We start from the raw sequence: 26,706 nt of genomic DNA on the forward strand, positions 1-26,706 counted from the left end.
GACCAAGCACAGACCTACGGGTACAGCAAACCTAACCTACCATAGCACTACTAACAACACCCAGAGTTATCTGCACAACCAGGCTGAACATTTGCCACTCGTTTCCAAGGAATTTATTGAAAATCACCCCTGAAAAGATGCAGAGCACTCCCCTGTCTGAGGACTGGAAGGTAGGAGTAAGGAGAAGTAAGGAAGGCCTTTGTAAAGTTCACGTAACAAAGCCATAGATCCTTCCCAACACGCAGCTGTACAACAGGGAAAAAAAAAAAAGGGGAGATGGAACTGGCACTATTTCCAGCTCACAGCATGGAGACAACCTGCTTCCAGATCCTAAGAAGAGAGCACCAGGATGCAGAACACTGCACACCAGGCACCGTTCTGCTGCCTTCTTCCCTCCGTGCACCACCACGAGCCCCCAGCCCAGCAAACCATCGCCACTGGTGATCTGCTTGCTGCTGCTAGAACAGCACGGGCACAGAGCAGGAAGAGCTGTTCCCTAACATCATGTCCCACGTAGCAGTGGGCTGGACTGCTGGAGTTAAAGCCAACTGCAGCAGTCTGAACAAGTGGTGATAGAAATGCAAGTCACACACGGCACTTTGGATGAATAGTGAATTATAGTAAAATAATAAGGAGAAAGGAAAAAAAAACAAACAAACAAACAAAAAAAACACTAACAAAGAGTAGGATTCTGGAATCATTTTGACATTAATTCCAAGTTTTATTTCTTATTTCAGAAGATGATACTGAGCAGAAGAAATGTTTCACAGTATCGATTCTGAAAACTGTCAGTATTCTGTAGAACCATTTTGTAGATGCTTTTATATCTTCTAACAGAATGAGGCCCCCATCCTGACCTAGATCTGCAAGCACTAGTATCATGAAAACATTATTAAAAAATAAAACAAGCAAGAGAAATGTGACTGCATGAAGTAAAACAAAAAACAACAACAAATACCATTTTTACACTGTTGTTAGTCTGTAACATTCTGCTTAGCCAATACCAAAGAAATCTTTCAGTTAGTTCCTAGGCTGATAAGTATTTTTCCCCCCCATGAGTGAACGCAGACTTTCAGACCATGACTGAACAATAAGCATAGCAAAAGGTGGTAGCTTGAGAAAAATGCAATAAATATTGAGGAGCTCAAGTCTGGCATTTGTGTCTTTTTGTAGGATATTCTAGAAATACTATCATAGGCTTTATACAGGTTTAAAGTTGAAAATCACTCCTGAAAATGGAATACATAGATATTACCATGTCTGTGTTTTTTCTCTGTGCTGCTTCCTTTGCTGTTACAGTCATTTAATTGTTCTTCTCATACAGAAAAACGTAGTTTCTCCACTGCTGAGCTACAGGTGTTTTCACAGAACTTTGGCAGCAAACTAAAGCCTATTAACTTCAACTGCTACCATTTTATAGCACTTACATCAACTCTACGTTTCACAGATTCTGTAATAAAAACAAATATTGATTTTCATTTTTATCGACTTACTTGCTTTCTTTAAATGGGGGAAAAAGTGCTCTATCCTGCCATTGGCCTCCTGCTTCTAAAGCTTATGCCTTTAAAGCCACATATAGCCCAAATAAAATTCAAGATAAGAGATATTAATTCAATACAAATCAGAGAGACTTAGAAGTAAATCTGAAAATTACTCAAGCTCCCAAGGTATGGCATCTATCCTAATATTTCTCTAGAGCATATAATTTTGTGTACTGAAGTGAACAAATCCTGAAGTGGGGTGTTTGGAAGCCTAGTGTCCCTCAGTGAGGCAAAACATGATCAAAAAAAAGTGAAAATGTACATTTTAACTTAATCACCTCAGCTTCTTATCTTATTTCAGCATCTGAAGTTCAGTTTCATTACGAGAAATAGCTCATGGCAAAGGATAATACACAACTATGACTTCCAAAAAAACCACAAACGGTTCAATTACTTTATTGAACCCTGTTTTGAAAAACCTGGAAGCACACAGACACACAGTGAAAAAAGGTAGTAATACTAATTCAAAAAATGTTGCTTTGCCTTGTAGATTAAATGTATTTTCTGAGAAAAGATAATGCAGAAACCTATCCCCAGTAATTTTTTCAGCCCAATAAATTAATTGCCACCAAATTTTTGTAAAATAAAAAAAAAGTCCTTCCAAGATTAGACAGAACACATGTAAATTACTGCAGGATTAGGACATAAATCAATTTACAATGTCACATAACTGCTTTAGTCACCAGACTGTATTTGCTGACTTTGTTAATTCATTGCTCCTTTTCTAAGCAGGTGGAAGCAACTGTGTTCCCAAATGTGAAAGTGTTCCTGAAGGTCATAAGTTGGTGAAAGAACTGCACTTCAAATACCTGATTGATGGAGGGAAGATAACTATAGAGCTTTTTCCTAATAAAATAAAGGAGAAATGGTGAAATTAATGAAGGAAAAGTGCTATACAGCTAGACAAAAAAGCAGGAAATAAGAGTTAATATGGAATAAATTCTTCTTGATGCATCACTCTTTACAAACATGGTTGGAGAAGGGCCCAGAGTACATTTAACATGGAGCAAGATGCTGTGCACCGCTTCGACATTTTACTCGAATTGGGTCTGATCATTTTAGTATGGGTTGAACAGCAGCAAAAGAATGATTACAGAGGTGAAGTATCAACACGGAGTCTCAGAGGGTCCAACACTAATTGAGTTTTCCTTAGGAAAGCACAGTAACGCTTCGGAACAAGTACACACTAGAGCAACGGTGCTGATTAAGTTGGCTCTTTAAAGAAAAATTTTCAAGACTAAGACTTGAACAGACAGACACAAGCAGAAGATACCAAATGCACGAACTGCATATGTGGATACTTCTCTTAGAAGACTAACAAGAGGCTAAACACAGACAGTTATCCCCACATTACCTTGCCCTTCCCCAAACCAGACACGCAGCCCCTAGAGGCATGCCCACCAAAGGACGGCAGATGTTTAATATTTGCAGCTAATTCTTCATCAAAAGCCAACAAATTCATCGCCTCCACGTGTGGTCAGTAAAGGACAGCATGATGTGGATAGCTACTCTTTGAATCTCAGAGCCGCGAAACTTGGGACTGCTCCCGAATTTCAATTCTGTGCTGCTCTTGAATGCAACTCAGTTTGGCTGCGCTGACAGCTACTGTCAGCATCTCTCCAGAGCTGAATGCAGGCCTGGTTATCCGCTTGCTGTCAGGAGGAGGAGAGTTTTCATTCTTATCAGGAGTTTTCACCACAGTTCCTAGACACCACTATTTTCCAATAATTATTACAATAGCTGGTTTTTCAAACCCCAGAATTTGAAGTAAACGTTATTATACAAAAATGTTAACTCTCATTTACACGATCACTTTTCCATTTATTAGCTAGCTAAAGGGGAAAACTACCTAAAAATGAATTGTTGAAAACCATCATGAATTTTTGAAGTCTGCTCTGAGTTTTAAACGCTTAGCAGAGGAATGGAAGTTTCTGCCAATTCTGCAACACATATAGCTCATTTCATTAGATCAAGAAACAAAGTAAGTCTTTGTATCTGACGTAAAGTAATATATAAATTACAAGATTAATTACAGATGTTACAGAAAAGCCATAATGTAAGAACTGAGTTACCTCACAAAGATGTGAGCATCATCATCATTCCCCCACGGCTCCCCTGCTCCCTTCCTGAGCATCTTTATACAGGTACTCCCTGTCCCAGCTCACGTGTATTTCCCAATAGAATATCCATTTCTCTTGTGCAAAAAGTCTTCCCCAAAGCTGACCTTAATCTCTATGATCTGCTCAGATGATTCATGCTACCAGAAACATCTCCTCCTCACATAACCTTTGAGAAAGGTGCAGAGAAACGTATGTGAGCGTAAACGGGTCACATTCACGATGTGGTTTTGCTATATCCTCTGAGTACTAGTACCAGTAACACAATGTCCTTCATACTTAAGAAAATGCATACGCTGAAATAAATGTAGAGTCCTTTTTTTTTTTTCTTTAAGTAAAATATTGTTCACATCATTTTGGACTATAAAGGTTTTACAGTTCTGAGGAGCCATGAAGTCCCCTTTGTTTGCTGGGGAAGAAAGCAAATTTGTATGAGAAACTGAATGCAAAGTTAAAAACATATCAGAAAACCTGCAAAAAGTGAGAATACAGCCAGAAATAACATATTAAGGAGGTAAGAGGCAAAACCATATCTGAAAAATTGGCACACTTTAAGAAAAACAGATTACACTTATCTCACCTATTTCTTCTTCACCAGATAAGCAATGAAAATGTAAACACAACAAAGATTTTTAAAGTATCACTGTTAACTAGTCAGCTCACAGTCACTATTTCACTTTTCCTTACCATATTTTTTTTCTCTTTTGAATTTGAGTACATGATGGAGAGCTGGTAGTTAGATCAGCATAGTCACCCAGAAACTACCTAGAAAATCAGGAAGCTCAAACATCCGACTGTCATAACTATGGAAGAGAAGGCAACTCTGAATTAGGAGTATGCTGTATAGAACTTGACAAAGGACTGTTTACATAATAGAAAACAATTCATACATTCCATAACTTGATAGGCCAAATCTGTTAACTAACAGGCACTTTCCCATTTTATCTTAAGCTTAGAAACAGAATATAACCATTAAAATGACTAATATTAAAGAAAGTCAGAAATTCATACAGAAAAGAGGAATGCACTTCTGTGACTCATGAACTGCACAACAGGATTTTATATTGCTCATTAAGGTTTCTTCCTGAACTGTACTGAAATACTGAATGTTGGTTACTGAAGCATCACAAAAAGGACCATGTTTTGAGATGCTCAGAGTTGCTTGTCTCTGACAACATGCATAATACCTGTGGTTCGTATAACAGAGAAGTTTTAACAGGTGTTTAGTAACAAGTAACAAAAGTAACAAAAATTTACTTTATTCAAACTAGAAATTCCAAATCCATTACTTTCTCTTTAGTTAAATTTACAAAATATAAGTGTAGCAGAGAGAAAAACTGATCGCTATCTCTTCCAAGAGAAGGAAGGGATGTTCAGTGAAACTACAGTTTCAGCTGAGACAAAAGCTATTTTCCAATGTCATGCAGAGTGGGTGTTGTTACCTCAGGATGGTAAGAAACCGTGCACATCTAGAAAGCCAAAGTTTTGCAGAGAAAATCCAGAGGACCAAATGTGGTTCTTGCTTCTTTCCAGAGAGTCACCAGCCAGAGGACAGCACAATGAGCAAACGTCCATGGGGTGAAGAAGTGTGTTAAATAAGCATGAAAAGCCCTGAGTGTATGATGACATTGAGCTGTTTGTAAATAACAGGCGTTTACACCTTGATAATTCTGCACTTCGGTGTTACAGGGAAAATTGATTATGTGTCATTAGAATGAAAGATTACAGCAGCTGTTAGTAAATTTACAGCAATATGAGACTACTGAAATCTCAAAATGCTTTTAATCAAAATAGTGAGACTTTAAAAGGTCCCATTGAGCCAACGCTGTGGCCTGAGGAATCTTTTCCATCTGAATTAAGTGCATACCCTCCGCAGCATTTAAAGCTAAAATGGCTAATGGAGAAAGACTATAGTGTATCAAAAGCTCTGACTGTATTCAGAAAGGAGTCTGAAGAGAATAAGGACAATCCCTCTCTCCATCTCTATCATAACAGAGATTCAAGAGCTGCTTATCTTTCTGAGATCCTAGGGTGGTGGGGACAGCCATGAGAAATACACAGGAAGAGGATGGAGAGATTAAAGTACAGGATGCTGATTTAGGAAGTGAGAATGTAAGGGACCAAAAGAGCCGGGTCCTAATTATGTGAAGCTAAGAGAAATGCTACAGCACCAGAGAAAGCCAGAGCAGTTGCCATTGATGCTTACAGAGCAACATCAAGATTTGGGAAACTCTTACATTTAGAATTTTTTCCAGGTGTTTTGGTAAAGGAATAGAGCTTTGCAACTGACTTGCTGCATTTCTGGAGACCATCTTCCAAACAAGCAAGGAATCCTCCAGAAAGCACAGAAGAGTAAGCAGTGACTGGCACATCGTGTTGAGTCATTTCTGTATTTTTAATGCCATCCCTTCAAATAGTCCCTGGGTTCCACTGCTACATTACACAGCTAATGCTGTCTGGAAATTATGGAAATTCAGCCTATGGCCCATGTCTCACATGTACTGCTGCTAATTAAGTTCCCCAAGACTTATTGTTGGATTTGAAAAAATAGAAGGGGGAAAAGCTGCTTTTATTTTTCTCCCTGTTTTGGGGAAGGGTGATTTTGAAATAAGCCCTTATGTGGTTATGTACTAGAAAATCTAATTTCAGAACTGTAAACTGTTTTTACTAGAGCTGTTCGACATTAAAGACTTCACATTTTCAGGACCATTCTGTAAGAGCATATTGCACATAATCACAGATACTAAATGTAACTGTCTCATGCTACGTTCCTGCATTCACTGCACTGCATTTTGTGCCTCAACATGGGATTATCAGAAGTCAAACAGGATTTTAACCTAAAAAGAATAGATTAATAGAGTGGTTGGTTTTTTTTTTAAAAAAAAAAAAAAAAAAGAAGTCTAACAATGGAATGGAAACTTAACGGATTAATTAATTTAGATGGACCTCAGTGGAATTTTCCTAGGGAAAAGTCATGTTCACCATTAGGATACTGTTCTTGCAGTATCATCGTATTGTGTGCATCATAGGGCAAAACACAAGTGTTACTCCAATAAACTCAAACCTGCCATAAATAGCTGTGCTGCAAACAGACATGCAGGTGTCCTGACACTGAACAGTATCCCACCTGCAGCTGTTACTGCCATTGTAGCTTTGACAAGCACAGGTTATCACAGAATGAATTCACATTGCTTCAAAGAAATGGAACAACTTCACATACAGAAAGTCTTCATATGATGTTTTTCATATGCATAGGGTTTCACCAGCCATATGCTGCCCCCAACTAGGTATCAGCATTATTCAGAATGAAGAAGGAAAAAAAAAAAAAAGTCATTTTCTTAAAATTAAATTGGATCAGTTCAGGTCACAACACCCCCCCAAGTACCAACAAGGTTTGGAAGTCAACTCCCTCTGCTTTTTGCTCTCAGCTATCACAGACAGCATGCTTCTAGTGCAGACATTCCCATTAAAATAGAAAATTAGGATGTTCGCATTTAATGAACATATTTGCAATTCTGGCCCCAAACACTAGCAAATGAGAGGCCCTCCTCCACAATAATTCACATAAATCGATTTGTTCTCAATAGCAGACAAGTCTTCATGAGTCTAGTGGTTCCTCCTTTCCACCCTAGTTTGGCTCATGATCAAAGGAGTAACAAGCACTTACAAATAAAATTGGATTTAGTTTAGCCTGGGAAAGACTTTCTTTGCCAGCCGAAGCCATCCAGCAATATTGATCTAAATTCACAAGTTGTTTTGGGAAAATGAAAAACTCCATTTGAAGCCAGCTTGACGTGTGCCTGAACAAAACTGACCAAGTTCCAGCAAGGAAACCTTTGAAAAACTCCTCCCTTTGGCACTGCAGCAGAGATAAGGAGTCAGTGCTGCTGCTTTCTAGTGTCTTAATATAAAAGACTAGAGTAAGCATGAGAAAAGGTAGAGAAGACCAATATGGATGACTAGAGGTAGGGCACAATTGCTAGAACAACTACACAAACTGCAACTCAGCAGCACAAAGGAAGATGATGAAGAATGTCATAGAGGTCAGTAAAATTATGGTAGTGGATGGAACGTGAACAGGAAGTCATTATTCACTGTTTCTCAAAATGAAGGAGCTATGAGACACCCAGTGTAAGTACTGGGAGCAAAATGAACTAAAGAAAGCTAAAATAAACTACCTTTTCATACCACACAATTAAAATCAGGAGTCTCTGTCGCAGGACATCAGGGAGGCCAGAAACACAAATGGATTCAGAAGGAATCAGACACTGGAGAGATCCATCCACAGCTGTTAGTTATGACAACTGAGGTAACGGGGCTGTTAACAGGCAGAGACACAGCCCCCCACTCCTTACCTGGCCTCTCCCAGACTCTCTCCCCAAACTGCCAAGGGCTGCTCAAAGAGACACACTGGAGGAAACCATCTGTGGGGTGTCCAGGCACACGGCATCATTCCATAAATTAAAATAATGGAAGGATAAAAGCTTCAGTAGAACAGTAGTGCTGCTGCTTCAAGCAATATTTTGTACTTCTTAAAGGTCAAGATATATGAGATGAATATATTTCTCATTTTCTGAAATATGCACAGAAGTTCCCAATTATGTTATTCACACTATTTTTATCATGCATTTACTTAACAAAAGGATTTAGGTGAGAGACTTATTCAAGCTAATGTATTATTTCCATATAAGTTGAACTTAATGGATACCAAAACACTTACAGTATTAGATTTTGCAAAACCACCTGCCAATTTCTTACATTTCCTTGTAGCATGCATCCTCCTAGTGTGCTTCTGGAACAAATATAATCACTGCCACCTCCTGTTAAATAAACAGCCCTCAAAACTGGACTCCAGTGATGGAAAAGTGACCAAAACCCAGAGACTGAAGCAAGGACAAATAATGCACAATGCACAGTACAAGTGCTATACAGCAGGGAAATATGGAGAAGTCACACAGGAGTTTCAGGTTTATTTTCATTTTGCAATCTTGTGCAAAATACTGAAGAGCTACGCTCTTCAATGAATGGGGGACTGCAGTGCATATACTTTCACACAACTGAACAGCCAGGATACAATGCAAGTTCTTCCAACACAGTCTTGCTCTTGCCAAAATTCAACACGACTTCCATGGAGACAACCACCAGCAGCCCTTCAGATCCAACCAGGTCCAGCAACTGAAATAATCCAACTGAAGTCAACCAGAAAGAAGAGAGAGATGTGTATTCCAGCTAAGAAATCACTCCTTGCTCAAGCACACACTTAACTTACATGACACTGAAGCTAGTAGCACCACAAACATAGGCAGACAACTGTATACAAGTTTATTCCTATTCAGGATAGCACTTAAAATACTAAAACACTTTCCTACATTGAAATTCACAAACCCTACGTTACACACTTGGGCAAATATTTTATTAAATCAGGGCCCAAATTATAGTTTTCGATCTAAATTCTGAAAACATTTATGTTATCCTATTGTTCAAGTGCAAAATATTCTTCTTGGGAGGTACTGGGATCAGTAGCTGTTAGAAGCACTACGCCAAGGCAGCTCCTAGTGCATGTGGATGATGAAGCCACTAGATTTTTAGTGTGTGGTTTTTTTTTTTTTTTTTTTTAGAATGCAGTCTATTAAAAATACATTAATATTAAGTAATCAGAGACATAAATTTAAAAAGGAATACTTTAATACAGATCATTATTTCAATTTCACAGTAATTCATTTGAGAAATGTTCCTAATTAATTTAACATTCATTTTTAATTGCTGAAAGATTAAATGGATTCATCTCTCTTTTGCTGCATAAGTTTAAACGAATAGCTTTAAATGCCCTTTATATTTATGGTAAGCTATTTTGTCAGTTTATTTTAGCAGAGCAAAGACATCCTTTTATTTCTGCCTGAAAGACAGTAAACAAAACCTGTGGAAGAGATGAGCACAGAACCATGAAAGTTTGTCAGGAAAGTGCAACTGGAAAAGGGTGCCAAAAAGAGGTACTTCCTATGCAAGGTAACTTTTTTCTTTTATTTTTTAAACTCATTCATAGTGTTCTGGAAAGCATATATATTATGAACAGAATGAGCCACATATCTTCATTTGAATTATCTATACAGGGACCCCTGCCTGTATCCAAGCTACTCTGGCTCCTCTTCCACCGCGCACTTGATTCTGTCACATAACACTCACGGCACTTACTGTGAGGCAAAGCCCTCACCAAGGCAGTGATATCTTTTGTCATTGTTATATATATATATATATTTTGTTGTTGTTGTTGTTGTTGTTTGTAATTCAATGATTTAGGTCAGGATAAACTGATGTTTTGATCCACTCTAGGTGTCTGTTAACCATCACATTAGCAAGCCCTGGTCAACCACTTTCTTCTGTGTTGAGCCCAAAGGATCTTTGATCCTTTTCAACACAGCCCTGGTAAACAAACTGGGTTTGCAATGTGTTTAAAATAACTTCTTCCTCGGTTACATTTTAAAATCAACACAGAATGACAGAAAGGCTGAGGCTGGAAGGTACCTCTGGAGGTCATCCCATCCCATTCCTGGGCCTCCTCTTCTCCAGGCTGAGCAGTCCCAACTCCCTCAGCCTCTCCTCACAGTGCGCCACAGTGAGGGAGTGGAAATTCAGAGTGAAAATTTGAGTTCTTTGAAGCCTTTCAGCCCTACCAAATGCTTTACCCCACTTTCCCACAAATCAGTGCTCCTCAAGTCCCAATGAGTTGTTCCAAAGAGTTATTTTACAGAAGGCTGCCTCAGCAAATCAAAGACGTTGCTTACAAAATAAACAAGTAAATAGTGTTTTAAGGCATTTTAAAATTATACAAGACATCATATTTTACTTCTAGGATCTATTACAGGTCTTGCCTCAACTCAATGAACAAGCATAGGCCTTAAGTCATAAATTGCAATGTGTAAAAATTAGAAAAACATATAATTTTATTTGGCATTAAATTAACTACACAGAAAGAATGATAAAATATTACATTCTCCATGATTTTTTTTTCTAATAGAAAGTACTGCATTTAAATGAGCACTATAATTCTTAGACTTTAATTCAAACAAACCTAATTGTGCATGCTTCACTTTGAACATGATAAAAACGTAAAGCATATATCAACGGATTTAATATTTACTACTACTTAAATGTGCTTTAAACTGAAGCCAAAAAAATGTTATTTGATGGGTTGCTCTGCTTCATAAATAACAATAACCTAGTTGAAGATCACGGGAGACCTTGCCAATGGTAAATTTCACTTTTATGCATTTGTTTTAAATTATCTTAGTTCCTTGTTGATAAAAGAAACAATGGGGCTACAGATAATTTAAAGTGGTCATAGGAAATAAATGTCAGTTCTATACCTACTGGTAGTTAGATTAAATGTCAGTAATTTACATGGAAACAATACAAAATCCATCCACTGCCATTCAACACATTACCATGAAATGCTAGCATACCAGAAGTGAAGAATGAAATAAATGTGAAAGGAAGCAATTTATCAGATGGCTACCTCTATCATTTATACTACCTTCTGTATGCGAAAGGTAAAGGATGTCGAGGGCAGCAGAAGTTATAGGGCAGTATTTACACTTCAGCAAGAGCTAACACGGAGTTAGGTGATAATCATACCCGCATAAATGTTTTAAAAATATATTTTTTAACTTTGAAATTGAGATATTGACACTTTGTGCTAGCTCTGTTTAATGTAAGCATGAGATCCACGCAGTTCTATGAAAGTAGATTTTAATCTTCCTTTATTCTGTTTTCTGAGTCTGATTAAAATGCAGCTCAAAACAAGCACAAGAACTATGAGGGGGAAAGGAGGTCATAGTCCTTTACATGATATTTTCTTTTCCTTATCAATTTATTTAACAAAAGATCCCTCCTAAAAGAACACTGCCTATTGTAAGCTGCTCTAATTTGTTTTTCCAAGACATAAGAGGACTAACAATTAGACTTGGAGTTTTTAGGAAGGGGGGGCACAGCTTTATTTGACTGAACAATAGGACTGCCTTGTGAAGCCTTTCAGCCCCTGCATGTCAAAACTTAATAGGGAAATCCTGAACCTCTCCTCAGGGAAGCTAATTACTCAAATTGCCTATTACCTCCTGGCCCCTGGACAGAGCAGACCGGCCCCAGGCTCTCTGATGCACAGACCAACCTCTTGCAGTCCCAGAATGCTATTGACAGAGGGGCATTTTTTATGCCATTAGAATTAAATGGTGTTCTGGCTCCATTTAGAAGGACGGTTATGTAGATGGATTTCCAGGTATGATTCTTTACGTCCTTCTGTGGATGAACCACAGCCTCTACCCGTAACTCATAATGCAGCATGTAAAATATTTATATCCAATAGATTAGCTGAGCTAGCTATCAAAGGAGAATTAAATCTCAATTCCTCCACAACACCATGGACTGAGACACAACCACCGTGCTCCAGCTTATGCTGACATTTTGCTGGGATGAATGTAGAGCCAAGCGGGATCAAAGCACCCTGTTAGCCCTGCCTCTGGTGTGGACCAATGCTGAATACTTTGGTGATACATCAAGGATTGACAAAACTTTCCCTGAATACAAGCTAGCACCTGCAAAACCGTGCTTGGGGCACTTGTGGGATTCTATTGTCCTTGGGACTGAGGGGTTCTTTAATGAAAATTCCTGGTTCCTTAGGAAACCCTGCCACAATTTATATTCCACGTTCACAGATACCATCCCACAGCAGAACTCAAACCTCTACTAGGCACCTACCACTCGGATTTTACCAAACCAGGTAACTTTTGGCCACTTTCTTGACTACTGAATAAGCTTATTCACCTGGAACTGCCTGCTATCTCCTCTACCACAGCGACTTGGTTAGTTTGTAATTCTTTTTTTTTTTTTTTTTTTTTTTTTTTTTTTTTTTTCCTTTTCCTTTCACTGCAGTTCAGAAATAGCGGTTCTTTCTGGGACAAATCTGTAGTTTTTTATTACTGCTCTTGCACCCAGATCAAAGCCTGATCTACTCAGATACTAATATTTGCTCGATTTCCATCAAAATGTAACAGACATGGTTCAGAAACATATACAGGTACTCAGTGAAGACTCCAGGAAACTGTTAACCCTCCAACTTTCACTTGATGCCCAACAAGTGAATGTCTGTCCAACTTTTCTATTTGCCCATTTTCTTGGTGCAGCATGAACGCAATCCTTCCTAGCCTCAGCAACATCCTTCAGGATGTCTTCCCTGATAGATGGCAAGAAGTGTTTTGTGCATTACTTTTTGTACCCATTTTGGCTTTACATATAAGCAGAAGCTGCCTTTCCTTTCCCTCCCACCAATATGAGAGAATGAATTTATTTTGCCAGTTCTCCTGCTTCATTTATGAAAAAGCACAACTTAACATCCTCCATTGTTAGTCTTAGCCTTCCCTCTAGAAGACTTCCTTGCAGGAACTCAGATTTCCTGTTCTGCTGAAAATTTCCCCACCTTACCCGAAGATAAACTCACCAGTCCCCAGTTCCATACGCCTCACTTCTACCCGCACTGCCCCCTTCCCCATGCTGATATTGCCATTGCTGCAGAAGCCTTATAGATGGCAGCAGTGTCCAACTTAAAATAATAATAAAAAATAACAAATATCCCAATGCCTCCAACCAAGGATTTCTTCCTTCCATCCTTTTACCAATGCTAGTCTCCCTTTGCCTATGCTTTTGAAAGTGCTAATTAAATATAGATTTGTTGAACGCTCTTTTATGTAGTCCTTTGCACTTTGTGTACCTTTTTTTAAGTTCCTGGGATGTACATGTATACTGCATTTGTTTGCTGGCAAGCTTTGTGCATCATCTTCTGCAAAATTGTCTCTTCAAACGCTTGAGGAGGAAAGGAAATTTTAGATCCTTGTAAAAATCTACTTTTCATTATCTTCTGTTTGAGTTGGATGTTTACTTGCTTGGCAAGTTCTAAATACTTGGGTGAGAAATAATTCTTTTTCTTCCAATAACCGAAATTTTTGTCTGAGGTCTCAGTCCTTTACAGTCTCCTTCCAGGACTTCAGTTAGCCATCTCAGAGTGGTGTCTGCAGCAAGCCTCACTCTGACAGAAAGCATCCCTGATTTTGTATTTACAAACCTAATCCTGTCTAATAAGCTTTATTACTTAGTATTACAGAGAATCTATCAAGGATTCAGAAACCCTGGTGGAAGAGAAAACACATGGTCCAAGTCCTGCTGCATTCACAAGACGGTAACACCAGCACAGACCCAGCAACGATTTTGGGTTCTCAGATCACACTGAAGACAGATTTAGCACCAGTTTGACTCTAAGGGTCTGTGTTGCAGCTTCTCAATGAAATTAGGGAAGCTTTTTCCCTTACTCAATTGCATATTCAGCAGTTAAGCTACCCAGTTAAAAATGAAAGAGAGAGACCTTGAGCAATAGTTCAGCAAATCTAGTCACAATTCAAGCAGTCCATAAGACATTTGACTAACGAGCCAGCAAGATCACTTGCTCAAAGCTGCAAGTCTGATTAAGCTACATATTGTTACTTCTTCAGTGCCTGCGATGCTGGGAGCAGGGTTACTCTTCCTGAAGGGTAAGCAAAACTGTGTAGCACTACTGCGTACAGATGTGAGACTTCCACCTGACACCAACAGCAGAGCTTATTCAAGTGCAGCAACATGCTGGGACACTTCACTCCACTTCAAATGGGACAACTTCACATAGAATACACCTACACACTTATTTATGCAAGAAGAAAGCGTGAGCCACTCCAGTGGCGATAAGTCCCTTGGCTTTGCAATCATTTTTTCCCACTATAGCATCAATATGCCCATGTGGCAGACAATTGGAAAAATGGGCCTTCATTTGAGTTCTCACATAGTTCTCTACTCACGTAGTCCTCTACTCACATAAAACTATAGAGAACTACTCACATAGTTCTCGAGGCAGAGGAGCAAGTGGTTTCAGCGTCTGATTCCTGTGCGGTACCTTAGCTTACGGTTATAAAAATCAGCAAGGAGAAGCATCCATTTCTCTCCACTAACAATAACGGGAAATGAAAGTGACTAATTCAGATGCCAATGAAGATGCCCGAAGTGCAGTAGGATGAATCCCATACAAGGTGAGTTGTGGGAATTATTTTTGTGGTCTGGATCCAGACCAAACACTATTCGAGGCATTTCTCCACTGACTAATACAGAGATCAGCTTAAGCATCTACACACATTTTAATAACGTTTATCCCAGGTCTAATTTTCTTTCCCTCCGCATTTAACTCTCCTTGACATTAATAAGAGCTGCTTGTGTGTCTACACACAGAATAGACTCCAGGCATTTTTACAGCTTGATTTTTTTTTTAATGTAATTAGAAAAGCACATTGAAATGCTTAATCTGTGTGTTTTGGAAGAAATTCTTAATGTTGACTAATTAATGCATAAAATTTACATTTAGAGAAACAGAACCCAGGCACTGCAGTAATCAAAATATTTGCAGATATCACAATAGAAAGAAAAAACAGGATTATAAATGGTTTCCTGGCAAGTGTTCATGAATATCCTGGTCTGCCTACTTTTTTTTTTTTTTTTTTTTCTTTTTTAGACTAGTGTTTTGGATATACTTCAGTTTATTAATCAAAAAGAAAAGGAAAAAAAGAAAAACTATCTGCAGCTGAGCAAACCACAACTACGTATGTCCTTATCAAGAATTGTAGGCAACCTGGAGGCTTAAATTTAAGTTATTCACATTTGCCTTCATAAAAATCACATCTGTGAAGGGTGCACAATATTATCCCAGTCAAATAATCTGTTGTCTTTATCCACATCTCTTTTTGTGTATTTACTTACAGCCCAGTTCCACTAACTGATGACTCTATGAACTTCAATTCTCCAACTCGTTAAAGGGCACTCACGTAAAACGTTCTATGCTATTTAAAATTGTTTGCCTTAATGTTATAGAAATCATCTGGCACGTAAGATGAAGTCAAAGCTTTTAACAAAAGCCCCTTAAACTGAAATGAAAAATTAAAGAACTGGACTAGAAGAATCAGAGAAGGGAAAGAAAATGGAAGGAAAAAGTCTCTGTAGAGTGGGGAGACAGAAAGATAGATAAAACCTTTTGGCCTTTTGGTTTGCTAGACTTGACTATAGCTAAATCACCCCTCTCCAGCTGCATGTCTGTTTTGACTGAATACTAATTCTATTCTTTTTGAGACACCTCGTTTTTACCTCCCTGCAGCACAACCACCAACTCCTGGCCAGCCCACTCTCAGTGCCCGCTAGAGCAGACATCCAAGCCGTCCTCCCCTCCACTATCCATCATTTGAAATGCTCATAAAAATGGCAGAGCATTAAGGAGGGCATCACCACAAGTACCAATCTCCATGAAATCCCACCTGAAAGGTGTTCCTATTGTCACAAAAGGTACCATTTCATCATGCCAAAGTGTTTCACACATCACATATACGGCACCAACATTTTTCTCCAGACAGGATGGGTTAAAAAATTGGCTAGGGCTTCTCAAGAGGAAAAATTATCCTGCAAGAAAGGATGCTACAGTAACCCCATTTGTACTCTTCGACTGGAATGTCAAAACAACCCTAAAGGAGATTAGTACAGCTCTTCAAAGCCTGTGCAGCCTGCCTACTGCAAAGCACATTAAGATGAATGGAGATGCCAAACAAATCTGTGTTGAAATAGACCTGGAGTGAGGCAAGTCTAAAAAACCCCAGTCAAAGTTGATGAGTTGCATTCCGTATGTAGGGCATGCACGAGCTCTTCACTGCTCTGCCTCAATTTTTTCCATGTGAAAAACCAAGAGCAACACTAAGCACAGACATTCCCTTATATTTGTTTTGTTAGAAAAGATCATGTTATAAACATTATTATTTTTTTTTTAAAACACAAAAAGCTGTGCAGAAATAGGCCAGGCAAGCCTTGACATTTTTAAATACTGCTGAAATTTCACAGGGTTGGAGAAAACATTTCTTTTTAGGTAAAAAAATTTAAAAAAAAAAAAAACAAACAAACAAACAAAAAAAAAAACAAGCCACCTACTCTCAACTGGAGCTTTCAATTATAAACACAAATAATGCCAAAAGCCGAGAAGTTGAAAACCTTCTAAATAGCTTAAAAGTTTAAGGGGGAAGAGGGTAGACTCCAGCTGAGGATGAACTCCAACCTTCACCCCAGTACAGAAACCATCCCTGCTCTAAAAGCCCAGCAGAACAAGGGCACTGTAAGGAAGTCTTGAAGAGACCTCACACAGCTTACCAATCAGATTTTCTTCCAATACAGCGATTACAATTAATTCAACTCTTGTATTAACCACCCTACAACAGGCTCAGGCTCAGAATTTCTAGACGTATGTTGGTAGGCAGGGTGAGAGAGAACAGCTTCAGGAACTAAACCTTCCACTGACCCCTCTTCTGACATGGTTTTTCTTTCATAACACCATCAGTACAACAAAATCACCACAAACAGCAACAAAGGGGGAAACCAAGCAGACAAGAATCCTTTGCTCTAACAACGCAGCTGTCTAAAAATTACTGTTTCAGAAAGTTGACTGCCTCATGATGTTCTTCAGAGGCAGGTGGAAAGAATGGAGAACAGGCAAGGACAAACCATATTCCCTTGGGGATAAATCCAGATGTTGTTTACACTTTTTAGTTAGGTGTATGTTCATTCAATTTTAAAACTGCTTTCAATAGGAATAGGAAGTTATTGGTTTCTTTTTTGAGAAGGAAATGCTGTTCCCACATTGATCATAACCTTGTTTCTTCAGTTCTTTATAGTAACACATCACAAAAAGAAAAAAAAAAAAAAAAGAAGATTGAGTCCCTATCCCCAAGAAGGTATTTGTGTTTGCATTGATGGTGATTGAGAAAGTGCATGTTAGAGTAATTGAAAATGAAGCAAGAAGCAGTGTAAAATTAAGTCCAATAATATTCGGTGTTTTCCTTACATTTGGTGGAAGGAGACATTTCCAAGCAGAAACCAGACACCCAGAGGTTTTGTTTGTTTTCAGCCAATATGCTCCCAATAACTGTAGTCAACTGTCCACTAAGACCAGAAAGCCTTTACATATAGTAGGATACTAATGAAATCAGAAGCGACTACCAGTCATAACACTTTGCTATCCAGGTGTTCGATTGTGTCACTGATGGGCTACAGGAGCTTGCAATGAGATCCACCACACACCGACTCAGAAAGATCTTCAATATCCTATTGATGCTCCCTTGGATTTGCCCTTACAGGGTATGGGATGGATGAAAACTATTCCATCCACCCAAGCCTCCTCCTGTACAATTGCATGGATTTTCTTATAACATACATGTTGTGCTGCAGGCAAGTTCCTGAAGCACATTTGTTACTGCAGAAAAAAAGAGTTCTGTTCTAGGAATCTTATATTATAAAATACTTAAAGGCTATTGAATTTAAATACTTGCTAATGAAAGGCAAAATATTTTCAGAATATGGTCTTGAAAGGAATTGCTGCATGCTGGAAATTTTTCTAACAAATTAGCAAGAAAATTTAAATGTTTCTACTGTAGATGTGAGTCTACGAACCTGAAAGCACCCTTATCTCCTTAGAAAGGATGCCACTGTAATCCTGAAAATAAGAATTTCAGTGGTCTCACCTCCATATTGAAATAAAATTACAAGGAGGAAAAGAAATAACCAAAAAAACACCCTGTGCACCTGCAACCTTTAATTCTTGTGCGTTGGTTTAACATCCTGACTGGCTCCTAATATTTTTGTCACTGTTAACATTTGCACGCTCAACCATAAGTTTAACTACTTTCGTTATTGTGGGTTTTTTCTCCAACACTGTTATCTCATTTCATCACTCCATTCTGACTACATCTTCGGGGTAGAAAAGACAGATTCGGTTCTGAAGTCCAGTGGTCTCATCCCTAATGAAATTCAATTCAATCTTCATTAAAATTGCATGGCTGTGTAGGATGTCAAGATGTGGTGAACTCCAATTGTTTCCTGAATGAAAACTAATTCTCCTGTTACTGTCCAAAATAAATTATACACGAATATAATCAAAGTTAATTGAAGAACGCAGCATGGTTTGAGCTCGTTAAAATTGTCCCAAATGCCAACAATTAAGCCTACTTTTTGGTGCTTTAAGGAAAAATAAAACCCAAAACAATCCTTATTTCACCTTGCAAACAGCTATATTAATATAAGGGAGAGTTCCTCAAAACTAAATTAACACCACCTAGCAACTTCTTTAGATACCGAGACAGCAGGTGACTGAATTACCCTCCTAAAACACTGAATTTTAATACCTGTTGGCTTAATCACTATTCTGCACTTCAAATGAAATCTTGTCCATACACACATCAACAGGAATATCGTAACTACGAGTTCCAGGATGTCGTGTGCAGGTCACAGAAGGACAGGAAACCACCTGAGGACACGTCACAGAGCTCCCCCAGGAACAGACAAGCTTGGCACTTCTGAGTTGCTAACACATTCCTTTAGAAGGACCATAGAAAAACACCAAATTGGAGATTTCCAATTGCAAACCTACTGCATCCCTCCGAAGTTTTCTCCCCAGTTAGTTGCTTTTCTCTGCAAATACTTCGCATCTTAACCATAGATTAAATTTAGCCTGAATTTTTAGGGTTTTGATCTCCTTACGCCTTGTCTGTGGAACTAAACCCCCTCCCTCTCTCTGAAATTAAACATGGTGTGTTATAACCCTGCCAAGATTTTCTGGGGCACTTGCAACCAAGAGAGCTATTCTCGTCCAATCCTCTGTGACTTCATGGTAAGACACAGTAGCTTTATCGTATCCTGACATCCTGAAGGTTTTTCCAGGTAACAGCTTCTCAAAATAAAACCTGAGGTTTTACTTTATGGTGCCCAGAGTTCGCCTGTGATTACATGACGTGATGGAACAATTGATTGAACCCCAGTTCCGAGTTATAGAAATACCACTTTCTGAAACAGCACACTGGAATATGAAGCAGAAATAAAAATAAGAAGAGAAAAAGCTGTTTCCTTTACAAAGAAACCTCAGAGAGACGTCTCCCTGAAGAGCTTTTTCTATAGGAATCTTTTTTGTAATAGGTACATCATATATAAAACTTTTTTTTTTCCCTTCTGCAAAGCCACTACTTTAAGCCTCTTATCACCTGCAGTTACCTACAGCAGGATAATTAATACTTAATCACAGCTGTGGCTTCCACAGACAATAATGCCTAGCGCAATTTTGCTGAGGTAAAAATAAATTATCTATTCACACTTCATCCATGAAGGTCTGTTCTTCCAAAATACTAGGAATTTGGGTAACTACACTGAATCCAAATGGGGATAGCTGCAAAACCGAGACCTCATTTACACTGATTTTGCTTCATGCACGAAGAAATAAAATGAGGAAGCAAGCTTCTAAGTCTGTTTTCCCCAACAGAGGAAACAAATATGTAATTAAAAGAAAATCAGATATTCCATGTAGCACCAGTTGTCATTTTCAACTCTGTGACTCAGTACAGAAAATGCACTGATTAACTGCCTTTTACAAACACCTCCAAATTAATGACAAAATTAGCTGAGTGCTCTGACTTGCTTAAAAAAAGGCACACTGCTGAAGAGCTACTCCAGAACACCCAAATATGAAGGCACTTCTATGGTCACTCTAGGAAGCAAAGTGTTTCATAAACCAAGATACTCCACGTACAACAAGCAGCACGGGGCACAATGTGGTGCCAGCAGGAACCCAGTGCTACCTGGTGAGCCAAGAGAAAGCTTTGGTCAAGGTGTTTCTAGTTATTAGTGCTCGTTATGCTGAAATAGCACACCCGTTTTCCTGTTTGGGACGGCTCAGATTAGAAAAATACACCACTGGCCAAGGCTGAGAGTCACCAAAGAAAGTCATTGATGATTATAGCGAAGAAAATTGATGCTTATTTAATGACCAAGATCAACTCGGACCAGCCTGTGAGTAGAAGAGAAGAGGAAAGGGAAATTAAACATTTAAATAGCTAACCAGGGGTGTTTGTTATAGCAGATGGAAGAGATGTCTGGTATACTACCAAAATAAGAATATGGGGAAAAACTCTTGGACCTACTTGTTTGGTATAATTCAGTCTTGTAGAAGTAAATGTAGAAGTAGGTGTTGGTTACATATGAAGTGTTGACATTTCCCAATTCAATAGACTTTACTCTCATCTAAAGTGCTGCTTTAATCCTTACCAGTTTCCATAAATCTTTAAAGAAATACTGCTAGGTATGTTAAACTTCCAATGAATTTCAGATTACAGTCCTTATGTCTTATCACACAGACCACTACATAAATCCACAGTGAATACTCTGCCATATACATTTCAAGAATATTTTGATGATAGGCCTAATTTTCAAGTCATTGATAGAGACCTGCAAAACATCCTTGCAGCCTACAAAGCAAAGCTTGTTGACTTCTTACAGCAAAATACTGTCAGAAAATTCAAAGAGCTATGTTGGTGATGCTTAGGGCTGGTGGTGTTTTTCAAAAAAATCAATCTTTTCCTGGTTACAAAACAAGCCACACAAAAGAAGGAATCCTCATATATCAAGAAATCAGAAGAATATATCCATACCACAAGAAAATAGGTTAGCCTGAACATATATGGGGCTTCCCTAGCTTGTTTTGCACAAATACTAAACAGTATTTTTTATTATTATTATTTTAATTTACCCTCTCTCCCATGCTTATCTGAAACACAGGAAAATGAAATACTTGTTCTCAGTATTTCAAAGGTTTCAAGGGAAGTCAGCAAGTCCTTGTAACTAGTTTTATCACTGTAGGCTTCTATTTGTTTAAATTTTAAAAGGCAAAGTTTCTCACACAGCTAATAAATCTCAATTTTGATTCAATACAGTACAAATTCACACACTTATTTCTTCAAAAGCATTCTTGTAATTCTATTAATAACATGCACATTAATTCCAGTATTTATTCTTTATAACCGATGCGCTCATTTTTTGATGTTTTTCCTCCTTGTAACATTCAAAGCATTTTTCTTCTAATATAAAAACTCTATTTTCTTTTTTTTTATTAGGAAGAGTAATTACATTTATGATAGCAACTATCAGGCTTAATGTTCTTCCTGAGTTTCTTTCTCCCCCTTTAATTCTTATTGAAAACTAATATTGTACTTGCCTTTCCTCAGTCTGTCAGGTCTTCAAATTTTACAGTATTTTTTCAGAGATAACAATCAACACTACAAAAGCTATCAAATCCTCTTCATTTATTAGTGCTCATATAATTCCTGTTTCTATTCTCACCAATGGTTTGTGGTTTTTCAAGTCTTCCAAGCATTTTCGCATTTATTTTCCCCAGTATTTTATAGTTCCCTCTGTTTGTCCAACATTCATTATTTTCTTGTAACTAGAGGTTTAAATGATACATAACTCAGATTATTACATAATACGTCAACCATTTTGAAAGAATATTAATTGTATCTCTCTCCTGAGCTGCTAAATTGATATCCTGTATTCATATTCCTGTTTCCCCTGAGCAGTATGGCAGTATAAAATGACAGTATAAAGACTTTATTCCTCTGCAAAGTTTCTGTCTAGAGTTAATCTACAGAAAAGTTGATGTGGGATGTAAAGTATACAGCCTTGATCGTGAAACCCACACTCAAAATATATATTAAAAAAACACTCATATTTTACTCTATGGAGATAGAGAGAATAAATAGGAAAAATGATGGTAATTGGTATTGAATTAGATATTACTTCCTCTTTTCTTCTCTCTGCCATTTCCTCATCTATCAGAGACACTGTGCCAGTGAAGACAAACGAAAATGTCAGACTTAACATTGAAATATCATTATGCCATTAAAGTTTTAGGCACTACATTTGCTGCAAAGTACTATGTGTGTTTGCTTAAAGAATGCTGCATGCTTAGCAGGTAATGAGTTTTCACATAAAGCTCTTAATATCTTCCAAATTTTCAGCACTGCAGGAACACAGCCTATCCTTTCATAGGAAGACTCATTTTTTTCTCCCTGCATTAGCCTTTATATACTCTGCTTTCTGAGTAGCACACAGAAGCTACAGGCTCACCCACTTTTTTGCATCTTGATTAATAGCTTAATGCATGCTTTCTTTTCGTTTCATTTTGGTTGCTGCCTCACTGACAGCCCTGACTCAAAAGCAAAGGCATTGCCCCTTGTCTGCTCCAAGCTGGCTGTGTTTGTTACCACCCATCAGTGTAAATCTGCACGGGGCTGTTGTTTTGCTCCAAACACAACCAGCTTTTTCAGTATTTCCAACAAGAGGCAGAAATGAAATAGTACTGTGATACTTCCTTCAGCCCCTTCTTTTCACTTCCACAGGTGTCTTCACCCCCACTTCCCATTGCAGCGAGGGACTCGTTCCTCATCCTTACAGCCCCCTCAAAGGCACGGGTGGAGAACGTGTCTGTGTTCCCCCTGCTGCCATTTCCAGCCTCTGCTCCTGCTCCTTTTTATTATACCTCTCCCCTGAGGAGCATTCAGCCTGACCTTTTGCTCTGCAATCCCTCAATTCTTCCCCATCAGCCTTCTCTGAATTTCAGAGCATGAAGGTGCAGCGTCAGTATCCTTCCTGCCATACGCTGCCGGAGCGCTGGTTACTACACTCACATCCCTCACCGTGCCCTGGACACGTTCAGGGATCTTACGAGTCCTTCCTATTTGCTTCTCCTTTTCACCTGTAGACATAGCATTCATCGAATATTTACTGAATATTCTTTTATTTTATTGCTGAAATACCTTTTAAAAGCAAGAATGATTTCCCTGACTTGATGAAGGAATCTAAGCACTTGAAAATTCAGGTATTTATGGTGGTGTTAATATAAACCTTCAATTAAAGAAAACATTGACAGTGACTCAAAGAAAGCTATCATTTTAAGCAAGTCTCAGTAAAAACAACTCTGAAATATACTTTAAAATAGCAAGAAGTGATGCCTTTCAATTCCTATTTTGAAAAGCAATATATTTTGACATACTTGCTTGGCTTTTTAGTTTCTCAAACTGTACACATGCAGTATTTTTTTCCCTACAGTTTTCTTTTTTCAATTAATGAGGTTCTAGAATACTTCTAATGAAGTCTACTTTTCGGATAATCACAGGATTTTAAGAAGCATGGTATAGTAAGAAAAAGCTCTGAACAGTTTAACACCTATAATAAAATAACCAAAGCATGCAATAATGAAATTTCCATTTTCCTTGGCCGTCCTCCCTCTTTCACTTCCCCAGCACTGAATTCTGCAGGTTTCTGGTTCTGGTTTTAGTAGAAACTAGAATCCTTTTGAAACCTTGACCTTTTATATTTTAAGGGAAAGCTACAGAATTATCCAGTATTAGCACAATTATTCAAATAAATCGCTTGCCAGCAAGCACCCAGAATTAAGACATAACTCCCAATTATAATTCACAAAGCCTTTGCAAAAAATAAGGGTTAAGCAGAGGGCAGGGGACTTGATTATGAAAATTTATAAAGCTACAGAAATTCAGAGCAAATAACTGCAGCGTAGGTCAACTACTTAAAAACCAGTAAACAATGTGTGGAGTAGAAAAGTTCCCTGTAACTAAGTTTTACAGGGCTCCATCTGTAAGTGACCACATAAACTATTAAATAACTCCTCCTGAAAAACAGAGTTAGTGTAGAAACTCTTGGTAGCATATTCTTAGCATGCTAGATGCGTTCTTAGGCTAAATACTCAATGTAAGGGGATATATTACCTCTGACAATTTCCTTTCTCCCATGAATATTGTACATTTAAAATTGTCTATCTTGAACAAAAAAATAAATCTATATGAGATCTCTTTTTACTCATTCCATACTACTTGAATTTTGTCAGAAAATAAACTTGCAGCGTCAGCTCCTCAGAAAAATTTGCCTTTAGAGAAGCCAGTGATTTGCCTGTATGAACTCTCAGGCAGCTCAAGCAGTACCCGGGGCGACATCAGGGAAAATATACATAGATCTCCAGCACAGCCAGTGATCCTGAAATAAAGTGTCCTCTCCCTGTAAGACAGCAATTACACAGAGCTTCACAGTGACTGCCTGAACCCAGCACTACTTCTGTCATTGCTGTGGGTTTGTAAGATTACGGATTTGGGGAAGAGGTAGCGAGAAAATCCAAGGGCCCTTTGCTTCCAGCCGCTCTGATGCATCTGTGTCTCAGCCCGACTCATTCCAGCCACAGGCTGGGGCAGGTAACTCTTCAGCCACTCCAGCTGCTACTCCTCAAGCTCTGGCCCCACCTGTGCATGTTAGGTCTTATATTTTTGGTGAAAGTGCGTATGCTCAAGCTTATGGAATTTTTGAAAATGTTTCCATTTTGCAGTTTTGTGCCTGCTACATCCCCTCCAGTCTATTCCAGTGAGGGCTGTCAGAACAATCCATTTCTGTCAGAGCAACTAACAGCTCATGTGATAAACCGAAATGTGACTTTTCCATCACTGCCTTCATTTCTTCAGAAATCGAGAGCTATGAACAGTAACAACCTGCACATTTCAGTGGCCTGTAAACTGTGTCGTTTACAAACCCCTGCCAAGTCCTACACCACAGATCACAAGGTGGTGGTGTTACTTGCCACGGTGACCACTTTGCCTTGGTTTGGAATACCCTGCTGCAAAGCAAGCCCTGGTTGTTGATTCCCTCCTCCATCTCTCTCCTTTATAATGGAGTCTGTTCGAGGCAAACAGACCGTGAAACCCAGCTCTGGATGGCTGTAACACTGGCCATCAGCGATAAGAGAAGGTTATGTTTCATTACGTGGGTTGAAGCTTTGTATGCAGTCCTCACTTACGAACCTCCAGGGTCAATCCCAATGATGAACATTTCAATGTAATTCCCAAACTTTGCTGCATACTACAACATAAACCCATGGATGTACAATGGAACTCGTCACAACATTTTGATTGCTGCCCAAGAGAAAAAAAAAACGCAAATGGAAGACAGATATCCAACACCCACCTCAAACGCCCCTGTATTGACAACTCACGTCCTGTTTATCTTGATTTTCGAATGCTGTAACCTAGTGACCTGTATCAAAAGTGTAAGTGCTTGGTGACAGCAATGATAAGACAGACGTTGTACCACAGCTATCTGCAGCCTTTGCAAAAAGCCTGTATAAGGCAGGCTCCTTCCACAGAGCTGGACCCCCTGTTTTACCTGCATGCTTTGGTTTTCCCACTGAGGACATGGCTGGCAAAAAAGCAGGAACCAGCCTGCTAGGCATCTCCCTTGAAAACACAAGCACTGCCTGGCGGCAGGGGATCAGGGGGAGGAAAAGGGATTTTTGAAGTACATTTAATGCAATGGCTAAAGATTAACTAAATAGTACTGGGTTAAGGAAAGAAACTAAAATATCTGCTCTTAAAAGTAACTGCACACAGCAGCCAAACACCACAGCTACAATGTCTTCACCCAAAACTTCTCAGAGAGGGAGCTACATGGCACTGGAGGTTCTTGCATAAAGAACTGATGGGAAGATAAGAACCAGGAGGTGGGAGGCCACCACTTGTTGTGCAACGTATTCAAGTCTTTGAACCTATTTGGAGACGAGGATGAACAGGAAAGTGAGTGACAGTCTGCTGATAACACTAACGTGTATCAGCTGGAAGGATAACACTGATTAATACAGGTGTCATAACCTGGCAATATTGCGTGTCTGTAGGAAGAAATGGAGATGAAATCCACAGCAGGTAATAGTCCTATCAGGCATATGAGGAAACCTCTTCCCAAATTGACATGCACAATGGTTAGCTCTGAGCTGACTGAGATGCAGGGGTTAGGATATGTCGCTCTGTGAATATCTGAGCACAGTGCTCCATAAAGGTCACAAGAGGAAATTGAATGGTGGGACTTAGCAGGAAAAGAAGATAGAAGAAAACAAAAAACGTTATTATACCTCACATCACTATGTGGTGTGCTGCACCTTGAGCAGTGCTCCCTGTTCCAAGCCAGCTCTCTGAAGAAGCGCGTCATGGAATTGGAAAGGTTGAGGGGCAAGCAACAAGTTTGATCAAAGGCTTGGAGTGGTTTTTGTACAAGGAGTAACTCAATAGACAAACTTCTTC

This window comes from Aythya marila (genome assembly GCF_965140915.1).
Source record: "Aythya marila genome assembly, chromosome: 7".
Classification (NCBI taxonomy): Eukaryota; Metazoa; Chordata; class Aves; order Anseriformes; family Anatidae; genus Aythya; species Aythya marila.